The 21,761-nt window shown below is 38.0% G+C and overlaps 1 non-coding gene across 1 annotated transcript; it reads left to right on the top strand.

Annotated features, from left to right (window-relative positions):
* Positions 1–286: 286 nt before the first annotated feature.
* LOC130965121 (small nucleolar RNA R71) lies at positions 287–394 on the top strand. The gene has a single exon (XR_009081174.1). It is a non-coding gene; the product is annotated as a small nucleolar RNA R71 (small nucleolar RNA).
* The last annotated feature ends 21,367 nt before the right edge of the window (positions 395–21,761 follow it).

Genomic DNA, 21,761 nt, shown 5'->3' with positions numbered 1-21,761 from the left:
GACTCTGAGAAATCATATTGACCTGCTGAGTCAATATTTTGTTCTGAGCCAATATGGCATTCAGAGTATCAATTTCAAGAACTCCCTTCCTTTGAAGCGTCCCATTACTTACAGGATTCCTCTCAGAAGTGTACATGAATTGGTTGTTAGCAACCATGTCAATAAGTTCTTGAGCTTCTGCAGGCATTTTTTTTAGGTGAATGGATCCACCTGCAGAAGTATCCAATGACATTTTAGCTAATTCAGACAGACCATCATAGAATATATCCAGGATGGTCCATTATGAAAGCATGTCAGAAAGACACTTTTTGGTCAGTTACTTATATCTCTCCCAAGCTTCATAGAGGGATTCACCTTCTTTCTGTTTGAAGGTTTGAACATCCATTCTAAGTTTACTAAGCTTTTGAGGAGGAAAGAACTTGGCTAAGAAGGCTGTGACCAGCTTATCCCAAGAGTTCAGGCTATCCTTAGGTTGAGAGTCCAACCAGATTCTAGCTCTGTCTCTCACAGCAAATGGGAAAAGCATGAGCCTGTAGACTTCAGGATCTACTCCATTAGTCTTAACAGTATCACATATCTACAAGAATTCAGTTAAGAACTGAAAAGGATCTTCAGATGGAAGTCCATGAAACTTGCAGTTTTGCTGCATCAGAGAAACTAGTTGAGGTTTAAGCTCAAAATTGTTTGCTCCAATGGTAGGGATGGAGATGCTTCTTCCATGTAAATTGGAATTAGGTGCAGTAAAGTCACCAAGCATCCTCCTTGCATTATTATTATTTTCGGCTGCCATCTCCTCTTCCTGTTCGAAAATTTCTGAAAGGTGCTTGCTGGATTGTTGTAATTTAGCTTCTCTTAGTTTCCTCTTCAGAGTCCTTTCAGGTTCAGGGTCTGCTTCAACAAGAATGTTCTTGTCCTTGCTCCTGCTCATATGAAAAAGGAGGGAACAGAAAAATAATAATAGGGATCCTTTTTACCACAGTATAGAGGTTCCCTTATGTGAGTAGAAGAAGAAAAGAATGTAATGTAAAGAAGGGAAGAAGAGAAAATTCGAACACAGATGGAAGAAGGGGTTCGAATTTGGGTGAGAGGAAGTGTTAGTAGATGAATAAATAAATAGAAGGAGATGAGAGAGAGGAGATTTCAAAAATTAAAAAATAGAAAATAAAAATTGAAGTTAAATTTCGAAAATTAAGTTTAAAATTAAATTAAAATTAAAACAATTAGTTAATTAAAAAGGAATTTTGAAAAAGGAGGGAGATAATTTTCGAAAATTAGAGAGGGAAAATTAATTAAGTGGTTTTGAAAAAGATAAGAAACAAACAAAAAGTGAAGTGGTTAGTTGAAAAAGATTTGAAAATCAATTTTGAAAAGATAAGAAGATAAGAAGTTAGAAAAGATATTTTAAAATCAAATTTTTGAAAAAGATAAACTTTTGAAAAAAAATAAGATAAAAAGATATTTTTGAAAAGATATGATTGAAATTAGTTTTGAAAAAGATTTGATTTTTAAAATCACAATTAATGACTTGATTCACAAGAAATCACAAGATATGATTCTAGAACTTAAAGTTTGAATCTTTCTTAACAAGTAAGTAACAAACTTGAAATTTTTGAATCAAAACATTAATTGTTGATGATATTTTCGAAAATTAGGAGATAAAGATAAGAAAAAGATTTTTAAAAAAAATATTTTAAAACTTTCGAAAATAATTAAGAAAAATGTAAAAGATATGATTTTTGAAAAAGATTTGAAAAAGATAAGATTTTTAAATTGAAAATTTGATTTGATTCATAAGAAACAATTAAATTTAAAAACTTTTTGACTGAATCAAATCATATTTTCGAAAATTTTGAGTAAAATAAGGAAAAGATATTTTTTATTTTTAAATTTTTAATGAAGAAAGAGAAAAACATGAAAAATACTCAATGCATGAAAATTTTAGATCAAAACAATGAATGCATGCAAGAATGCTATGAATGTCAAGATGAACACCAAGAACACTTTAAAGATCATGATGAACATCAAGAACATATTTTTGAAAATTTTTATATGCAAAGAAAATATGCAAGACACCAAACTTAGAAATCTTTCATGTTCAGACACTATGAATGCAAAAATGCACATGTAAAACAAGAAAAGACACAAAACAAGAAAACATCAAGATCAAACAAGAAGACTTACCAAGAACAACTTGAAGATCATGAAGAACACTATGAATGCATGATTTTTTCGAAAAATGCAAGATGAATATGCAATTGACACCAACTTAAACTTGACTCAAGACTCAAACAAGAAACACAAAATATTTTTGATTTTTATGATTTTCTAATTTTTTGGTATTTTTCGAAAATTAATTTGAAAAAGGAAAATAAGGATTCCAAAATTTTTAATATGAATTCCAGGAATCTTGCATTCTTAGTCTAAAGCTTCAGTCCAGGAATTAGACATGGCTCACTAGCCAGCCAAGCTTTCAATGAAAGCTCCAGTCCAAAACACTAGACATGGCCAATGGCCAGCCAAGCTTTAAGTGACAAATCAAGCATACAGTAGCTGATGGATTAGCAACAACTAGCTTGCTCTTGATAATGTTGGGTTGGAAGCCCCAGTCCAAATGAATTTAGACATGGCTTTACAGCCAGCCAGGCTTCAACATGCTTCATGAAACACTAGAATTCATTCTTAAAAATTCTGAAGAACATAAATAAATATATATATATATTTTTCGAAATTAAAAAGGCTTTAAAAATAAAATAAAATTACCTAATCTGAGCAACAAGATGAACCGTCAGTTGTCCAAACTCGAACAATCCCCGGCAACGGCGCCAAAAACTTGGTACGCGAAATTGTGATCCCAAACAAATCCCCAGCAACGTGAATAATAACTTGGTGCACGTTATTAATCTTAATTCAATATTTGTTACAACTCCGTGTAGCTGACCAGCAAGTGCACTGGGTCATCCAAGAAATAAAACCTTACGTGAGTAAGGGTCGATCCCACGGAGATTGTTGGTATGAAGCAAGCTATGGTCATCTTGTAGATCTCAGTCAGGCGGATATCAACTGGTAATGAGTTTTCAAATATTAATAAATAAATAAACAGAAAGTAAAGATAGAAATACTTATGTAATTCATTGGTGAGAATTTCAGATAAGCGTATAGAGATGCTTTCGTTCCTCTGAACCTCTGCTTTCCTGCTGTCTTCATCCAATCAGTCCTACTCCTTTCCATGGCTGGCTTTATGTAAGGGCATCACCGTTGTCAATGGCTACATCCCATCCTCTCTGTGAAAATGGTCCAATGCGCTGTCACTGTATGGCTAATCATCTGGAGGTTCTCGATCATACTGGGATAGGATTTACTATCCTTTTTTGTCTGTCACTACGCCCAGCACTCGCGAGTTTGAAGCTCGTCACAGCCATCCCTTCCTAGATCCTACTCGGAATACCACAGACAAGGTTTAGACTTTTTGGATCTCAGGAATGGCCATCCATGGGTTTTAACTTATACCACGAAGACACTAATAACTCGGACTCGGTCCCCTGTATTAGATATCCAAAAGATATCCATTCAATCGAAGGTAGAACGGAAGTGGTTGTCAGGCACGTGTTCATAGGGAATGATGATGATTGTCACGTTCATCACATTCATGTTGAAGTGCGAATGAATATCTTAGAAGCGGAATAAGTTGAATTGAATAGAAAAACAGTAGTACTTTGCATTAATTCATGAGGAACAGCAGAGCTCCACACCTTAATCTATGGAGTGTAGAAACTCTACCGTTGAAAAATACATAAGTGAAAGGTTCAGGCATGGCCGAATGGCCAGCCCCCATGATCTAAGAACTAAACGTCCCAAAGATGTAAATACAATAGTAAAAAGTCCTATTTATACTAAACTAGCTACTAGGGTTTACAGAAGTAAGTAATTGATGCATAAATCCACTTCCGGGGCCCACTTGGTGTGTGCTTGGGCTGAGCTTGAAGTTTACACGTGCAGAGGCTTCTTTTGGAGTTGAACGCCAAGTTGTAACGTGTTTTTGGCGTTCAACTCTGGTTCGTGACGTGTTTCTGGCGTTTAACTCCAGACTGCAGCGTAGAACTGGCGTTCAACGCCCTTTTGCGTCATCTAAACTCGGCCAAAGTATGGACTATTATATATTGCTGGAAAGCCCTGGATGTCTACTTTCCAACGCAATTAGAAGCGCGCCATTTTGAGTTCTGTAGCTCCAGAAAATCCACTTTGAGTGCAGGGAGGTCAGAATCCAACAGCATCAGCAGTCCTTCTTCAACCTCTGAATCTGATTTTTGCTCAAGTCCCTCAATTTCAGCCAGAAAATACCTGAAATCACAGAAAAACACACAAACTCATAGTAAAGTCCAGAAATGTGAATTTAACATAAAAACTAATAAAAACATCCCTAAAAGTAACTAGATCCTACTAAAAACATACTAAAAACAATGCCAAAAAGCGTATAAATTATCCGCTCATCACCTATCATCGTCATAACCACAACTATGGCAACTATGATGAGTTAATCTCACTTCGTCAACCCCTAACATTGAGGAGTAAGTCAAGCAGGCATAATTGACCTTAATCCATAAGTCTTAGCTAACTTAATAATTAACTTAGTAAAAAGCTAGCGTCAATGGAAACAAGAGCCAACTAACAACCCAAGAATTACCACTAACTGTCGGACATGACTCTAGTATCCTAGGAATTCATTTTTCAAGTCAAGGTGTGAAAATCTACTTAAAATCTATAGTTGGCATTTTCACAAACACTTTGTGGGCATAAAAACAAAACATAGTAAATTACAAAGGATAATAAAAACTATAACCAAAATATTCACAATACCAACAATAGAAACTCAATCAAGCATATAGCAATCATAAATATCAAATTCATAAACAAAAGATTCAAGAAATCAAAATTGCTTATATTAACAAAGTAACTTGAACCAAAAGAAAATATAACAAGAGTAGTGTAATTAAAGGGAAATTAAAGAGTACTTATAATGAGATAAGCAAGATCCAAGATCAAAACTTGAAGTATAAAATTCTACAATGAAACCTAATTAAACCCTAAGAGAGCATTTTCTAAACTACACTACTCCTACTCCTAATAATGTCTTCTAATGTCTAAAACTGAGCTCTCCTTCATATGAAATGATCATCCTTTGATATAGCACTCCAAATGAGCTTCCAGCCTTCCGAAATTGGGCCAAGAAGCCCTAAAATCGTGAGTCACGTGCCTCATTAATGAAGTGTGTGCGTACGCACACTTGCTGATTTCCACTTGTGCCTATGCACACTTGACTGTGTGCTTCTCCTTTGTTTTCTTCATGAAATCTCCCTTCTTGCATGCTTTCTTCCACTTCTACCAAACCATTTTTGCCTAATTGACCTGAAATCACTTAACAAACACATCAAGGCATCAAATGGAATTAACGTGGAATTAAAATGACTAATTTAAGCACAAAAATGCATGTTTTCACATTTAGGTCCAATCTAGAGAGAAATCACAAATGTATGCTATTTGGTGGTTAAGTGTGAGTTTATGGGATGAAATCTGTCCAATTCAAGCCAAAACTTATCATCAAATATGGACTCATCAATTCTCCCACACTTAAATGTAAACCCCGTAAAATTAGTGAATACTTAATCAATAAATTAATTTTTAATAAAAGAAATTAAAAATGTGAATTTTATAGTTTAATCGGATAGAGCTAATTAAAACAAGAATTTTGACACTAATTTCAAAGAATTTGGCCCAAAATTGGGCCAACCGGACCGAACCGACTAGACCAGGCACAAACCGAAACCGTGGGCCCAACCAACTCATAAAACAAGATGAGCTCAGCTCATTCTTCATCATTCAAAGCTGCTCCACGCTGAAGAACAAAAGGGAAGGTGAGGAAGGGTTTTAAAACCCTTGAATTCACTTCAATCTCATATAACTTCTCGCTCCAAGCTCCAATTGTCGCACCGTTTGCGGCCACGGGACCGCAGCGTCGAGCTCTACAAAGCCCAGTCAATAATTAGGTAAGGAAACCACTTGTGTTCCAATTTTTTCCTTCTCAATTTCGAATGTTATGAGCAATTATGTTGAAAATTGTTTAATTCTGGTGTTTAGGCTCGAATTAGCTTGAGGAGAATGTTCAATCTTGCTTCTTTGGTGCTTGTGTAAGGTGAGAATCCTAGAATCCTAGCTAATTCATTGATTTAGTGTTTTGGGTATTGAATTTTGGGTATGTATTTGTGATAAATGTGTCAGGTGTATGTATATATGTGATATGAGGCGATTGGATATGTGGGAAGCTTAATTGGAAGCTTGGAGTGAAATCTAGTTGCTGAATTTCGGTGGTTGATGTAACACCCTTACTACCAGAATGTCACGCTTCCGGCTGCGCCACTCTGATAGCAAGAAGTATTACAACTACTTTATATACTTAATATTAAAATAGGAGCCTATGACTCGACACTGTATCGCTGATTTTTTTTTTGAAAACCGGAAATAAATACTTTACCTTAAAAAAAACAAACAAGCATAGATTCATATACAAGACTTCTTACATAATAGCTTATAATGTAATATACATATAAAACATACAACTCCTATCCCTCTTATAAAATTGTAATAACAAAGACGAGGGAAGAAAAATTATCTAATTAATACAATATTATATAAACCAAAACGCAGTATAACTCTTCATAATGCTCCTTCACCCGATTCCTGAAAAGGTAAAGCTGTAGAGGGTGAGAACCTAACCACACGGTCTCACCACGGAGTTTTAGAATTGTCATAAGAAGATATTTAATAAGAAAATTGTTTTCAAGCTTAGTGATTATCATAGCCTTACGAATCTCTTAAAAACCAGTAGCTAATCATTCAAAACCCTTTCAAAGAAACAATATTTAATCTTTCAGAAATCTAAAACCTTTCTTTTTTTATAAGAAAATCTTAATCAGAAACTAACCACGCAATCAATCAACTCAATCATCAATTCAGCACCAAAGCTCATTCTCAAAAGTAGCACACCAGGACAAACACAGGCAAAATAGACAAAGAAAGCACAGGTTTAGGTAGCAGTTACAGCAAATAGTTCAGGTAGCAGTTAAGAACAGTTTAATAATTAGGCAAACCAAAACAAATTCAAACCCAAGCAAAGCATACAAATGCATATGATGCATGCATGTCATATGGCTAATAAGCTCATCTGTCGGTTATACAGCCAACCCAACAAGTCCGGTTTGCTAAACCATTGGACTACCCCCGACGCGCATCCCCATGAGTTTATGCATAGATTTTCCTCATATATATATATATATATATATATATATATATATATATATATATATATATATATATATATATATATATATATATATATATATATGATCTCTCAATGGGGGTACCATTCCTGGGAATTCATAAGTGCCCGGTCACCCTTACGTCGTAGGGTCAATAGAGTATCGAGTCACAACCTGGAGCAAGTGGTGGCAAGCCATTGCGTCTACCCAGGAGACTCATGTCTCAGATAATTTAAATTCATAAGCCATATGAATAATTCATTCATCATTCATCAATATCTAAGCCATTTTCAATATCATCATCATTCGTCAATCCATATCTCATTTCCAAATTCATTCAAAAATCATATTTCAAATCAATCCTCATCATCCTTCTTTCCATTCCATTAATCAACAATCCCAATCCAAAACATAATTCTTTCTTTTCTAAATAAATCAATCTTGAAACATATAATGTTTAAAAACTAAATCTTTTTAAATAATTACTTCAAACGAAACTTCTAATTTTATAAAATTTCGGCAGCATCTCCTCTAAAACTCGAATTCTGCCACCCTTTTCGGGTCCCAACCAAACCAAACCAAACTCCTGTTAATCAGTCAAATCACTTCCAATAACCATTATCACAACAACAACACTCAACCCAAGAAAATTACAAAATCCAGAATTCAATCAACCAATCCTATAAATCGCAATTTAAACCAACTTCATTCAATAGCGTCAATCAATAATTAAGAATTCTCGGTCTTCTCAAATAGTTTCAAACCAAACCATTCCTCAAACCCTGATCGAACCATTTCCAAAATAGCAAATCATTCTCAATAAATAAACCCTTTTCAACTATTAAGTCCTTTCCAAATTTGTTTTAAAATCAAATTTCGATATTAAATTGGGTCCAATATCAAATCAAATTTCAATATTAAATCTTTTCTAAAATTATGTCATTTCCAAAATTAAACTAAAAGCCAATATTAAATTTTTTCCAATAATTCAAGGAAAACCACTATAACAACATCAGTCAACTAAACAGAATATTCAACTTTCTCAATTGATCAATCAATCAATCGAACTAATAATCTCATTCATCCAAAGCAACTCAATTCAATTCATAAGACTTACGAAACCATAAAATGTATTTTACGCATTAATATCGATTAACAACTCTGGAAAGTAAAACAAGTTTAAGAAAAGTGCCCCTACCTCGACTACCTGAATTCACATAGGTTAAACATGGTAACTCCCTTCCCTTTTTGTTTCATGGCAACAGCGGTGATTCCAACGTGACCGAAATGGTGGCAGCAGCACCAATTTTAATTTTTCAAACATACCTTGGTAGAACTAAAACAGAGACATACGTTGTCATAATTAAAAGAAGATCATAGCAGAAAAATAAAATGGCAGCAGAGCAAGGATAGAAGAGTTACATATTCAGAAATAATAGAATTGAGATTGAAACTGGAAAAGGGCAGTGCTGATTTGAAGACAAGAACAGAGGAGGCTGTGGTGGTTGAATGGGACCGAAGTAGTGACTAAGGTGGTTCAGTAGCAGCGGCGTTCAGAACACTTCTCCAGTGGCAACCACGGTGACTGGTGCACGAAATCGTGATCGTTCATTCCTTGGTAACGGCGCTAAATACTTAATGCGCACGTTCATAATCTTAGTTCTTCTTCACAACTTTGCACAACTAACCAGCAAGTGCACTGGGTCGTCCAAATAATAAACCTTACGTGAGTAAGGGTCGATCCCACGGAGATTGTCAGCTTGAAGCAAGCTATGGTCATCTTGCAAATCTCAGTCAGGCGGATTCAAATGGTTATGGTGAATTGATAATTAAAATATAATTAAAACATAAAATAGGATAGAGATACTTATGCAATTCATAGGTGAGAATTTCAGATAAGCGTATGGAGATGCTTTTGTTCCTTCTGAACCTCTGCTTTCCTACTGTCTTCATCCAATCATTCATACTCCTTTCCATGGCAAGCAGTATGTTGGGCATCACCATTGTCAATGGCTACATCCCGTCCTCTCAGTGAAAATGGTCCAAATGCGCTGTCACCTCACGGCTAATCATCTGTCGGTTCTCGATCCTGCTGGAATAGGATCCAGTAATCCTTTTGCGTCTGTCACTACGCCTAGCACTCGTGAGTTTGAAGCTCGTCACAGCCATCCCTTCCCAAATCCTACTCGAAATACCATAGACAAGGTTTAGACTTTCCGGATCTCAAGAATGGCCGCCAATAATTCTAGCCTATACCACGAAGACTCTGATCGTAAATTAGGAGGCTAAGAGATATGCATTCAAGCTTGTTTTCATGTAGAACGGAAGTGGTTGTCAGGCACGCGTTCATAAGTGAGAATGGTGATGAGCGTCACATAATCATCATATTCATCACGTTCTTGTGTGCGGATGAATATCTTAGAGAAGAAATAGGCTTGATTTGAATAGAAAAAAAATAGTACTTTGCATTAATTCATGAGGAACAGAAGAGCTCCACACCTTAATCTATGGTGTGTAGAAACTCTACCATTGAAAATACATAAATGATGGAGGTCAAGGAATGGCCGAATGGCCAGCCCCCCTAAACGTGATCAATAATCAAAAGTGATACAAAGGTAGTCTTAAAAATGATCCAAAGATTTCTAATACAATAGTAAAAAGTTTTATTTATACTAAACTAGTTACTAGGGTTACAGAAATGAGTAAATGATGCAGAAATCCACTTCCAGGCCCACTTGGTGAGTGCTTGGGCTGAGCATGGAAGTTATCACGTGTAGAGTTCTTCCTTGGAGTTGAATGCCAGTTTGTAACTTGTTTCTGATGTTTGACTCTGCTTTGCAACTTGTTTTTGGCATTTAACGCCAGAATAGGGCAGAAAGCTGGAGTTAAATGCCAGTTTGCGTCGTCTAATCTTGGGCAAAGTATAGACTATTATATATTGCTGGAAATCCCTGGATGTCTACTTTCCAACGCAATTGAGAGCGCGCCAATTGAACTTCTGTAGCTCCAGAAAATCCATTTCGAGTGCAGGGAGGTCAGAATCCAACAGCATCAACAGTCCTTTGTCAGCCTCTGAATCAGATTTTTGCCAGGTCACTCAATTTCAGCCAGAAAATACCTGAAATCACAGAAAAACACACAAACTCATAGTAAAGTCCAGAAATGTGAATTTTGCTTAAAAACTACTAAAAATATACTAAAAAGTAGCTAGATCCTACTAAAATCTATATAAAAACAATGTCAAAAAGCGTATAAATTATCCGCTCATCACAACACCAAACTTAAATTGTTGCTTGTCCCCAAGCAACTGAAAATCAAATAGGATAAAAAAAAGAGAATATACTATAAATTCCAAATTATCAATGAAACTTAATGGTGCACGAAATTGTGATCAATAAAACACAAACAATCCCTAGTAATGGCTCCAAGGACTTGGTGCTCAATACCATGGCATAAACACAACTTCGCACAACTAACCAGCAAGTGCACTGGGTCGTCCAAGTAATAAACCTTACGCGAGTAAGGGTCGATCCCACGGAGATTGGTGGTATGAAGCAAGCTATGGTCACCTTGTAAATCTCAGTCAGGCAGACTCAAATGGGTATAGTGATGAACGAAAATAACATAAAAGATAAAGATAGAGATACTTATGTATATCATTGGCGAGAGCTTCAGATAAGCGAATGAAGATGCCTTCCCTTCTGTCTCTCTGCTTTCCTACAGTCTTCATCCAATCCTTCCTACTCCTTTCCATGGCAAGCTCGTGTAGGGTTTCACCATTGTCAGTGGCTACCTCCCATCCTCTCAGTGAAAGCGATTGCATATGCCCCTGTCACGGTCATAGCGGAATTCATCTGTCGGTTCTCAATCAGGCCGGAATAGAATCCAGTGATTCTTTTGCGTCTGTCACTAACGCCCCGCCCTCAGGGTTTGAAGCACGTCACAGTCATTCAATCATTGAATCCTACTTAGAATACCACAGACAAGGTTTAGACCTTCCGGATTCTCTTGAATGCCGCCATCAGGTCCTGCCTATACCACGAAGACTCTGATCTCACGGAATGGTTGGCTCGTTTGTCAGGCGAGCACTCGGTTGTCAGGCGATCAACCATGCATCATGCAATCAGAAATCCAAGAGATATTCACTAAGCCTCAAATGCTTGTAGAACAAGAATGGTTGTCAGTCACCTTATTCATAGGTGAGAATGATGATGAGTGTCACGGATCATCACATTCATCAAGTTGAAGAACAAGTGATATCTTGGTAAAGAACAAGCGGAATTGAATGGAAGAACAATAGTAATTGCATTAATACTCGAGGTACAGCAGAGCTCCACACCTTAATCTATGGTGTGTAGAAACTCCACCGTAGAAAATACATAAGAACAAGGTCTAGGCATGGCCGAATGGCCAGCCTCCCAGAGTGAGTTCAATCATCAAAACATGATCAAAAGACTCTCTATCGATCCGAAGATCTCTCTAATACAATAGTAAAAGGTCCTACTTATAGAAAACTAGTAGCCTAAGGTGTACAAAGATGAGTAAATGACATAAAAATCCACTTCCGGGCCCACTTGGTGTGTGCTTGGGCTGAGCAATGAAGCATTTTCGTGTAGAGACTTCTCTTGGAGTTAAACGCCAGCTTTTATGCCAGTTTGGGCGTTTAACTCCCAATCAGGTGCCAGTTCCGGCGTTTAACGCTGGAATTTCAGTAGGTGACTTTGAACGCCGGTTTGGGCCATCAAATCTTGGGCAAAGTATGGACTATCATATATTGCTGGAAAGCCCAATATGTCTACTTTCCAACGCCGTTGAGAGCGCGCTAATTGGGCTTCTGTAGCTCCAGAAAATCCACTTCGAGTGCAGGGAGGTCAGAATCCAACAGCATCTGCAGTCCTTTTCAGTCTCTGAATCAGATTTTTGCTCAGGTCCCTCAATTTCAGCCAGAAAATACCTGAAATCACAGAAAAACACACAAACTCATAGTAAAGTCCAGAAAAGTGAATTTTAACTAAAAACTAATAAAAATATACTAAGAACTCAACTAAAACTACTAAAAACATACTAAAAACAATGCCAAAAAGCGTACAAATTATCCGCTCATCACTTAGCTCCAATTAGATGAGCGGGACTATTAGCTTTTTGCCTCTGAACAGTTTTGGCATCTCACTTTATCTTTTGAAGTTCAGAATGATTGGCATCTGTAACAACTCAGAATTTAGATAGTGTTATTGATTTTTTTAGTTCAGTATACTGATTCTTGAACACAGCTACTTTATGAGTCTTGGCCGTGGCCCTAAGCACTTTGTTTTCCAATATTACCACCGGATACATAAATGCCACAGACACATAACTGGGTGAACCTTTTCAGATTGTGACTCAGCTTTGCTAGAGTCCCCACTTAGAGGTGTCCAGGGTTCTTAAGCACACTCTTTTTGCTTTGGTTCACGACTTTAACCGCTCAGTCTCAAGCTTTTCACTTGACACCTTCACGCCATAAGCACATGGTTAGGGACAGCTTGATTTAGCCGCTTAGGCCAGGATTTGATTCCTTTGGGCCCTCCTATCCACTGATGCTCAAAGCCTTGGATCCTTTTTACCTTTGCCTTTTGGTTTTAAGGGCTATTGGCTTTTTCTGCTTGCTTTTTTTTTCTTCTTTTATTTTCACCATTTTTTTCTTTTTTCTTTTTTTTTTCCGCAAGCTTTTCTCTATTCACTGCTTTTTCTTACTTGAAGAATCATTTTTATGATTTTTCAAATTATCAATAACATTTCTCCTTTTCATCATTCTTTCAAGAGCCAACAATTTTAACATTCATAAACAACAAATTCAAAAGACATATGCACTGTGCAAGCATTCATTCAGAAAACAAAAAGTATTGTCACCACATCAAAATAATTAAGCTAACTTCAAGGATGAATTCGAAATTCATGTACTTCTTGTTCTTTTGTAACTAAGCACATTTTTCATTTAAGAGAGGTGAAGCGCTCATGGAATTATTCATAGCTTTAAGGCATAGACACTAGACACTAATGATCATGTAATGAAGACACAAACATAGACAAACATGAAGCTCAAAAACCGAAAAACAGAAGGATAAGAACAAGGAGATTAAGGAACGGGTCCACCTTAGTGAGGGTGGCGTCTTCTTCCTCTTGAAGAACCAGTGATGCTCTTGAGCTCCTCTATGTCTCTTCCTTGCCTTTGTTGCTCCTCCCTCATAGCTCTTTGATCTTCTCTAATCTCATGGAGAATGATGGAGTGCTCTTGGTGTTCCACCCTTAGTTGTCCCATGTTGGAACTTAATTCTCTCAAGGAGGTGTGATTTGCTCCCAATAGTTTTGTGGAGGAAAGTGTATCCCTTGAGGTATCTCAGGGATTTTATAATGAAGAATTTTCTCATGCTCTTGTTGAGGTCTATGATCTCTTGTTTGCTCCATCCTTTTCTTAGTGATGGGCTTGTCCTCATCAATGAGGATATCTCCCACTATGTCAATCCCAGCCGAATAGCAGAGGTGGCAAATGAGGTAAGGAAAGGCTAACCTTGTCAAAGTGGAGGACTTGTCAGCCACCTTGTAGAATTCTTGAGGTATAATCTCATGAACTTCAATTTCCTCCCCAATCATGATACTATGGATCATGATGGCCTGGTCAATAGTAACTTCAGACCGGTTGCTAGTAGGAATAATTGAGCGTTGGATGAACTCCAACCATCCTCTAGCTACAGGCTTAAGGTCCGGTCTTCTCAATTGAACCGGCTTGCCTCTTGAGTCAACTTTCCATTGAGCTCCTTCCACACATATGTCCATGAGGACTTGGTCCAACCTTTGATCAAAGTTGACCCTTCTAGTGTAGGGGCGTGCGTTTTCTTGCATCATTGGCAAGTTGAACGCCAACCTTACATTTTTCGGACTGAAATCTAAGTATTTTCCCCGAACCATTGTAAGCCAATTCTTTGGGTTTGGGTTCATACTTTGATCATGGTTCCTAGTGATCCATGCATTTGCATAGAACTATTGAACCATTAAGATTCTGACTTGTTAAATAGGATTAGAGAGAACTTCCCATCCTCTTCTTCTAATCTCTTGTCGGATCTCTGGATACTCGCTCTTTTTGAGCTTAAAAGGGACCTCAGGGATCACCTTTTTCTTGGCCACAACTTCATAGAAGTGGTCTTGATGGACCTTTGAGATGAATCTCTCCATCTCCCATGACTCAAAGGTGGAGGCAATTGCCTTCCCTTTCCCCTTTCTTGAGGTTTCTCTAGCCTTAGGTGCCATTGATGGTTATGGAAAAACAAAAAGCAATGCTTTTACCACACTAAACTTAAAATGTTTGCTCGTCCTCGAGCAAAAGAAGAAAGAAAGAAGGAGAAGAAGAAGAAAAATGGGGGAGAGGGAGAGAGGTGTGTATTCGGCCAAGGGGAAGAAGAAAGGGTGGTGTTATGTGAAAATGAAGAAGGAATGAAGGGTTTATATAGGAGTGGGGGGAGGGTTAGGGTTCAGTCATTAGGGTTGGGTTTGGGAGGGAAAGGATTTTGAATTTAGAGGTAGGTGGGGTTTTTGGGGAAGAGTGGATAGATGTGAGTAGTGAAGAGTATTTGGGAAGAGATGTGGATGTGATTGGTGAAGGGTATTTGGGGAAGAGTGTTGTGAAAAGGTGTAAAGAGGATAGAAGAAGAGGTGGGGTAGGTGGGGATCCTGTGGGATCCACAGATCCTGAGGTGTCAAGGATTTCTCATTCTTGCACCATTTAGGCGTGCAAAACACCCTCTGTATGCAATACTGGCGTTTAACGCCAGACTGCTGCCTATTTTTGGCGTTAAATGCCCAAATGTAGCCTGTTTCTGGCGTTTAACGCCAGCTTGATGCTTGTTTCTGGCATTAAACGCCAGCTTGGTGCTTGTTTCTGGCGTTAAACGCCAGACAGATGCTTGTTTCTGGCGTTTAAACGCCAGAGTGCTCTTCCTCCAGGGTATGTTATTTCTTCTGCTGTTTTTGATTCTGTTTTTAATTTTTGCAATTGTTTTGTGACTCCACATGATCATAAACCTAAAGAAAACATAAAATAGCAATGGAAAATTAACAGATATAATTAAATAACATTGGGTTGCCTCCCAATAAGCGCTTTTTTAATGTCAATAGCTTGACATTGAGCTCTCATGGAGCCTCACAGGTGTTCAGAGCATTGTTGGGACCTCCCAACACTAAACTTAGAGTTTGAATGTGGGGGTTCAACACCAAACTTAGAGTTTGGTTGTGGCCTTGATGAGGGACAGAAGTTGGTGAATTAAAAATTATTAAAATGGTTACGTTGCAAGTATAGTTCTTAACTCACCAAAAATCTGCCTATCAATTTAGAAATATGTAACAGAGAGTTTAAACTAAAAATTACTAGGAGTTTTAAGTCCCAGGTCGTCTCCCAACGAGTTGCAGAAAAGTGTGCTATTTTATTAATCAGATGTTCTAAAAAGTTGAGTTAAGTAAATTGAAAATTAAATTGAAGAAATTTAAATAATATGAATAAAAGCCTTGACTGGGAGTTGATTAGTTGGAACCTCTGTTATTGATGGAATGATTTCAAGATTAATTTATAATTAATGGTTGTTCTGTTTAGTTATCCTTTACTAGGTAAAGGAAAGTCAAACAAGTTGGAATGCTAAGTCTGTTCACGAGTTGCAATCCACTTAATTCAAAGGGATTGGTGTTAGTGACTAGATAGCAATCCATCAGTTAACCCAATTACAAATTCTCTTTTAATCCTTCCAACTCAAGAGTTCCTTTCAATCAACTCCCCATCAAGTGAGGGAACTACTCGCTCATTGTAAATAATGAACCTATAACATATGAAAGGGAATTAAAAGAAGACATGATTATTGGAATTGAAATTGAATTAAAAAGAAATAATCCTTGCATTAAATAATCATAAAAGTATTCAAATGACAAAATTGAACAAAGCAAAGAACATGGAAGAATAAAACCAAGTTAAGAGAACGAACTAGAATGACGAAGTCTTGATGAGGGAATAACTCTTCTCAATGTTTCAATGCTAAGACCAATTGAAAATTAAAATTCTAAAACCTAGAGAGCAAAACCTCAAGGAGTAAAACTATATCTAAAAACTTTCAAACTGTCTAGAATGAATGTTGTTGTTTGTTTCTGCATATTCTCTGGCTATAGTGTGCTGTTTCGGGCCGAAAACTGGGTCGAAATAAGGTCCAAAATCGCCCCCAGCGAATTCTACAGATTATGCAGATCGCACATGTCACGCGATCGCGTCATCCATGCGGACGCGTCATTCGCGCTTTTCCTTGCCACGCGTTCGCGTCGTCCACGCTACCGCGTCGCTTGAGCTTTTCCAATCCGCGCGGCCGCGTGAGCCATGCGGCCGCGTCACTGCGATTTGCTCTCCTTCACGCGGTCGCGTGAGCCATGCGACCGCGTCACATCTCGTTGGTTGTCTCCTCAAATTCTTGTGTTCCTTCCATTTTTGCTAGCTTCCTTTCCAATCTCCAACTCATTCATGCCCTATAAAGTCTGAAACACTCAACACACAGATCACGGCATCGAATGGAATAAAGGAGAATTAAAAATAAATAATTAAAGTCTCTAGGAAGCAGTTTTCAAACATGTAATAAATTCAGGAAGGAAATCTAAATGCATGCTAATTTAATGAATAAGTGGGTAAGGATCATGATAAAACCACACAATTAAACACAATATAAACCATAAAATAGTGGTTTATCAACCTCCCCACACTTAAACATTAGCATGTCCTCATGCTTAATTGAAGGAGATAAGGAAATAAGTATGAACATGTAGAAACTCATGAAATGCAATGCAAGCCTATATATAAATAAATGCAACTATATGATTCTTGCCCACTTGATCAAAAGTAAATAAGCTCTTCAAAACAATTACAAATCAAATTCCACTAATTTTATCATTACACAATAAAATGGATAAAAGTGCAAGAAGATAGCTCATGAAAGCAGGGAACTTGAAAATTCAAGTATTGAACCCTCACTGATAATGTATGTACGCTCTAATCTCTAGTGTATAGGGTGATCACTCTATCCTTCTCTAATCATGCTTTCTAACTTTTGTTCTTCTCCTAACCAATCAACAACAGTTAATATACCAATGCAAACATCATGAGGTCTTTTCAAGGTTGTAATGGGGCTAAGGTACAGGTAGGGGTATACATTTGGTCAAGTGAGCTGATAAATTGAATCTTTAATTAACCCAAGCTCCAACCCAACTTATATATTTTTAATGTAATCTTAAAGTTCATACCTAGCTACCCAGAATTCCCTTTTTCAATCCATACTCATGTATCAACTTTGTATTTTGATTCTATCATATGTGCATTGATCTTTGAATTCTGAATTCAACATTGGGGTAATTTTTGTCCCCTTATTTATTTATTTATTTATTTATTTATTTTTTGAATTGGAAGAAATATAGCTTATCAATGCACATAGATTTTTAATTCTTATAGTTTCACATGAGTAGGTATCCAAATTCCCATTAAATTCTCATGATACATTCCCTTAACAACTTTTGTTCCCACAATTTCCCATACTTAACTAGCACACACAATTCTATCTTAAGCTAACCAAAGATTCAATTTGGGATATACAATTGTTTTTCAGCTTAAGGTTAGTAATGTGGTAAAATATAGAACAAATGGGATTTAAAGGCTCAAAGTGGTTAACAAAGGTAATTGAAAAGGGTAGGCTTAATTTGGATAAGTGAGTTTAAACAATAATGGCCTCAATCATGTGCAAGCATGTAAATATAATAACTATTGGACATATAAGATAAAACAAAATATAGATTACAATCATAGAGAAGTAAACACACAGGAATGAAATAATTATGGTTAAATAATGTAACCATTCATAAAGGCTCAAATCTTTCACAGGTTGTGTGTTCTTTTAGCTCAAATATCATGTTCCAAATACAACTCAAGCAAATTTATCATAAAAATTTTGAAAAATTAGTGAAATTTTGTTCCAAAGATAGAGTCTTAAAAGAAACTTATTGTCTTTTCAATCAAGTAGAACATGCATGCAACTATCCTAACCTATGCAATTTATTCTATTCTATAAAAGAAAGAAAATCTAACTAAAATATCCTAATTATTGGTGCTAGAGAAGAGAAATTACCTCTAAAAGTCAGGTACTGACCGACTTCCCCACACTTAAGGCTTTGCACCGCCCTCGGTGCCATCTGTCAGGAACAGGGGTGGGCTGGTATTAGTATCTCCACAATCGGGACCGTCATGGCTCCCTGTGCTGGTAAAAGAAGTGGAATCCGGGGTGTCTGAGTCTCTGCAATCTCCTCTAAGTAGCTCCCTGAAGTGTTTGAATCTTCGGTTGTTGCGGCGCTCTCTCAACTTAGCTTTGTGTTCTTGCCGATCCAACCTTTTGATTATCTGCTGGAGCAATTCATCAGTTGTAGGTGCTTGTGGTGTTGAAGAAGGGTTATCTTCAACTGGAGCAGTAGGAAGGCTTGTAGTGGCTGCTGGGAGTCTGAGGTATTTCCCATTAAGGACATACTGATCATCCCATGGAAGCACGGCTTTGGTGTCCCCAGCTCTGTAGGTGACTCCGGCTGCTGAGACAAGATCTGAGACCAAGGCAGAAAAAGGTAAATTGTTCGCAATTTGTACGTGTTCCATAGCATTCCGGATATGTCTTGAGAGATTCAGAGGTTGGTCTGTAAGGATGCACCATAGTAGAACAGCCATGTCCGCAGTGAAGGAGGACTTATGAGTGCTCGGAAAGACGTAATGGGACATGATCTGTGCCCATACGCGAGCCTATAAGGTAGTGCTAAAGCCAAGATTCTCTTAGGGCGGGTACGGTGGTATCCGTAGATCCAACTGCTGCCAGGTAATGCGATAACTCCGAGAACGGAGTCCCAGTCAAATTGGTACCTCTGGCGCTTAAGTGCGGCTTCTTGGAAGGCGTCCATTCCTTCAGGAATAGGGGGAAGACTCAGAGCTTGCTAAATGGCCGCTTCTGTAATGGGGACTTGCTTCTGCCGGACATACACAGACTGCAGGGTTGGCATGTAGAAGTTAGAGTAGAACTCAACTACCCAGGAAAGATTGACCTGCCTTGGCTGTCTCCGTAGGAAACCCCATTGTCTTCGTTCAATTTGCGGCTCAACAAAGGTAGCAATATTGGACGGGAGGATAAGAAGGTATTCATTGTTATAGTTCCTTTCTGCTAGGATAGGGAACATCTGCTCACAGTAGCGATTGGGAAATCGCGCAGCGTCCTTTGCTGGAAAGGCTTTCTCCTTTCATCAACTTTTATTATCCTCTTAACTCTTTTTGTTGAGGGTTTGACTGCGGTTGAAGAAGGCTCTGCCACTAATGCTCTTTTAGTGCCTCTTCTTACTGGGGGTTTAGGAGTTGCTTTCTCCTTTCCTTTCTTAGTGGCCATGCTGAAAGAAGGGAAGAGAAAGTAAATTAAATTCAAAGAGATATACAGCAAGGAAGGAAACGGAAAAGAGGGTGATGGATGCACATTAAGATATACTGACATTATCACATGCTCGCGAGTACATGTGAAAAGCCAACAATGGAAAATAGCTAGTGCATACAAGGACAAGTGAATGCAAGGTATTTATTGGCATGCCGAAAAAAGGCATGAGTAGCATAGACCAAGCATCAGTTGTAACAAGCCAAAATTTTTGTATTGACAATTAAATTCAATGAAAACAATAGTAAAGAGAATTTGTGAAAAGCAAGCATTGAATAGTAGAGTAAAGTAATGTAGAAAAGTGCATAATGCTATATGGACTTTTTCACAAACACATGGCATGCATGGTAAATAAGATATAGAAAGTATGAAGGTGAACATGCAAGCAATCCCTGAATAATAATTGTCAAACAAATTGCAAGAATCCACAAGCACATAATGAGGAATAATGACTCAAATAAATTTCTAACACCATGTAAAAAGGAAAAGAAAAAGAAGGAAAATATGAATAATGAAAAGAAAAAGAAAAGAAAAAGAAAATAATATATAAAATAATAATAATGATAGAAAAGAAAAGAGGAAAGAAGAAAATAGAACCTTAGTAATGGAGGTGAGAGAGAGGGAGAGTGATAGGGGAGATAGAAGGAAGAAGGGAGAAGGAAGAAATAAGGAGGGAAAAGGAAAATTGGGATTTGGAGGAGAGAAAGATAAGATGTGTGGCAAATTGAGGTTGAGCTGTGCGGCGCATGCGACGCGGCCGCATGGGGTACGCGTTCGCGTGGATGCACTTCAAGTATGGTGACGTGATCGCATCGGTCACGCGGTCGCGTGACCCATGTTATGCTTCTGGCGCGAGTGCAGCCTCGCACCAGCACAACTCTCTGTTCAAATTAATTTATTTGCCAAAATTTGGGTGACGCGATCGCGTGAAGTGTGCGTCAGAATATGGATGACGCGGCCGCGTTGGCGACGCGGTCGCGTGATAAGTAGTGTGCTTCCAGCACCACTCTCGCACCACTCTCGCACAATATTTCATTGTGCACCCTTTTACGTCGAAAACTCAGGGCACGCGGCCGCGTGGGGCACGCGGTCGCGTGGGAGGCCATGATCCCATGCGACGCGAACGCGTCAGGGACGCGGTCACGTGGGTTGATTTGTGCCATTGGCACGCCTCCAGCCACGCTCCAGCGTGACTTTCTGTTCATCTTTATTTTTCTTTACTCCCCTTACGACGCGGACGCGTCGCTGATGCGATCGCGTTGCGTAGCGAATTTTTTTTTTAAAAAACATGTAAATGCAGATGCATGAAAGTACTAAGGAAGAGAAGAGTTATTGAATAGGAAAAACTAAAAATAAAGAAAAGAACGATCATACCATGGTGGGTTGTCTCCCACCAAGCACTTTGCTTTAACGTCCATAAGTTGGATGCTCCACTAGCTCAATCTGCTGCTATGTGGGGATCTTCCAAGAGGAAGATCTCAAGCTCCTTGTTTCTCTGTATCTTCTCGCCATGGTATAGCTTCAGGCATTGTCCATTAACCTTAATAAGTTCAGAGCTTGAAGGATGACTTAGGTGATAAACTCTGTATGGTTCGTCCTTCTCTACTCTGTATGGACCTTCCCATCTTGATCTCAACTTACCTGGCATGAGCCTTAGTCGAGATTTGTAAAGGAGGACTAAATCTTCAGGTTGGAACTCTTTCTTCTTGATGTTTTGATCATGTACAACCTTCATCTTTTCCTTGTATATTCTGGAGTTTTCATAAGCTTCTAGGCGAAGGCTCTCCAGTTCCTGCAGTTGCAACTTCCTTTCAACTCCGGCTCCCTCAATTCCCATGTTGCACTCCTTAACTGCCCAAAAAGCTCTGTGTTCTACTTCAACTGGGAGATGACAAGCTTTTCCATAAACCAAGCTGAAAGGACTCATCCCAATGGGTGTCTTGTATGATGTTCT

Source organism: Arachis stenosperma, chromosome 2 (assembly GCF_014773155.1).
Source record: "Arachis stenosperma cultivar V10309 chromosome 2, arast.V10309.gnm1.PFL2, whole genome shotgun sequence".
NCBI classification, from domain to species: domain Eukaryota; kingdom Viridiplantae; phylum Streptophyta; class Magnoliopsida; order Fabales; family Fabaceae; genus Arachis; species Arachis stenosperma.
Note: the sequence above shows the minus strand (reverse complement) of the source record. Positions and strands in the feature narration are given on the sequence as shown.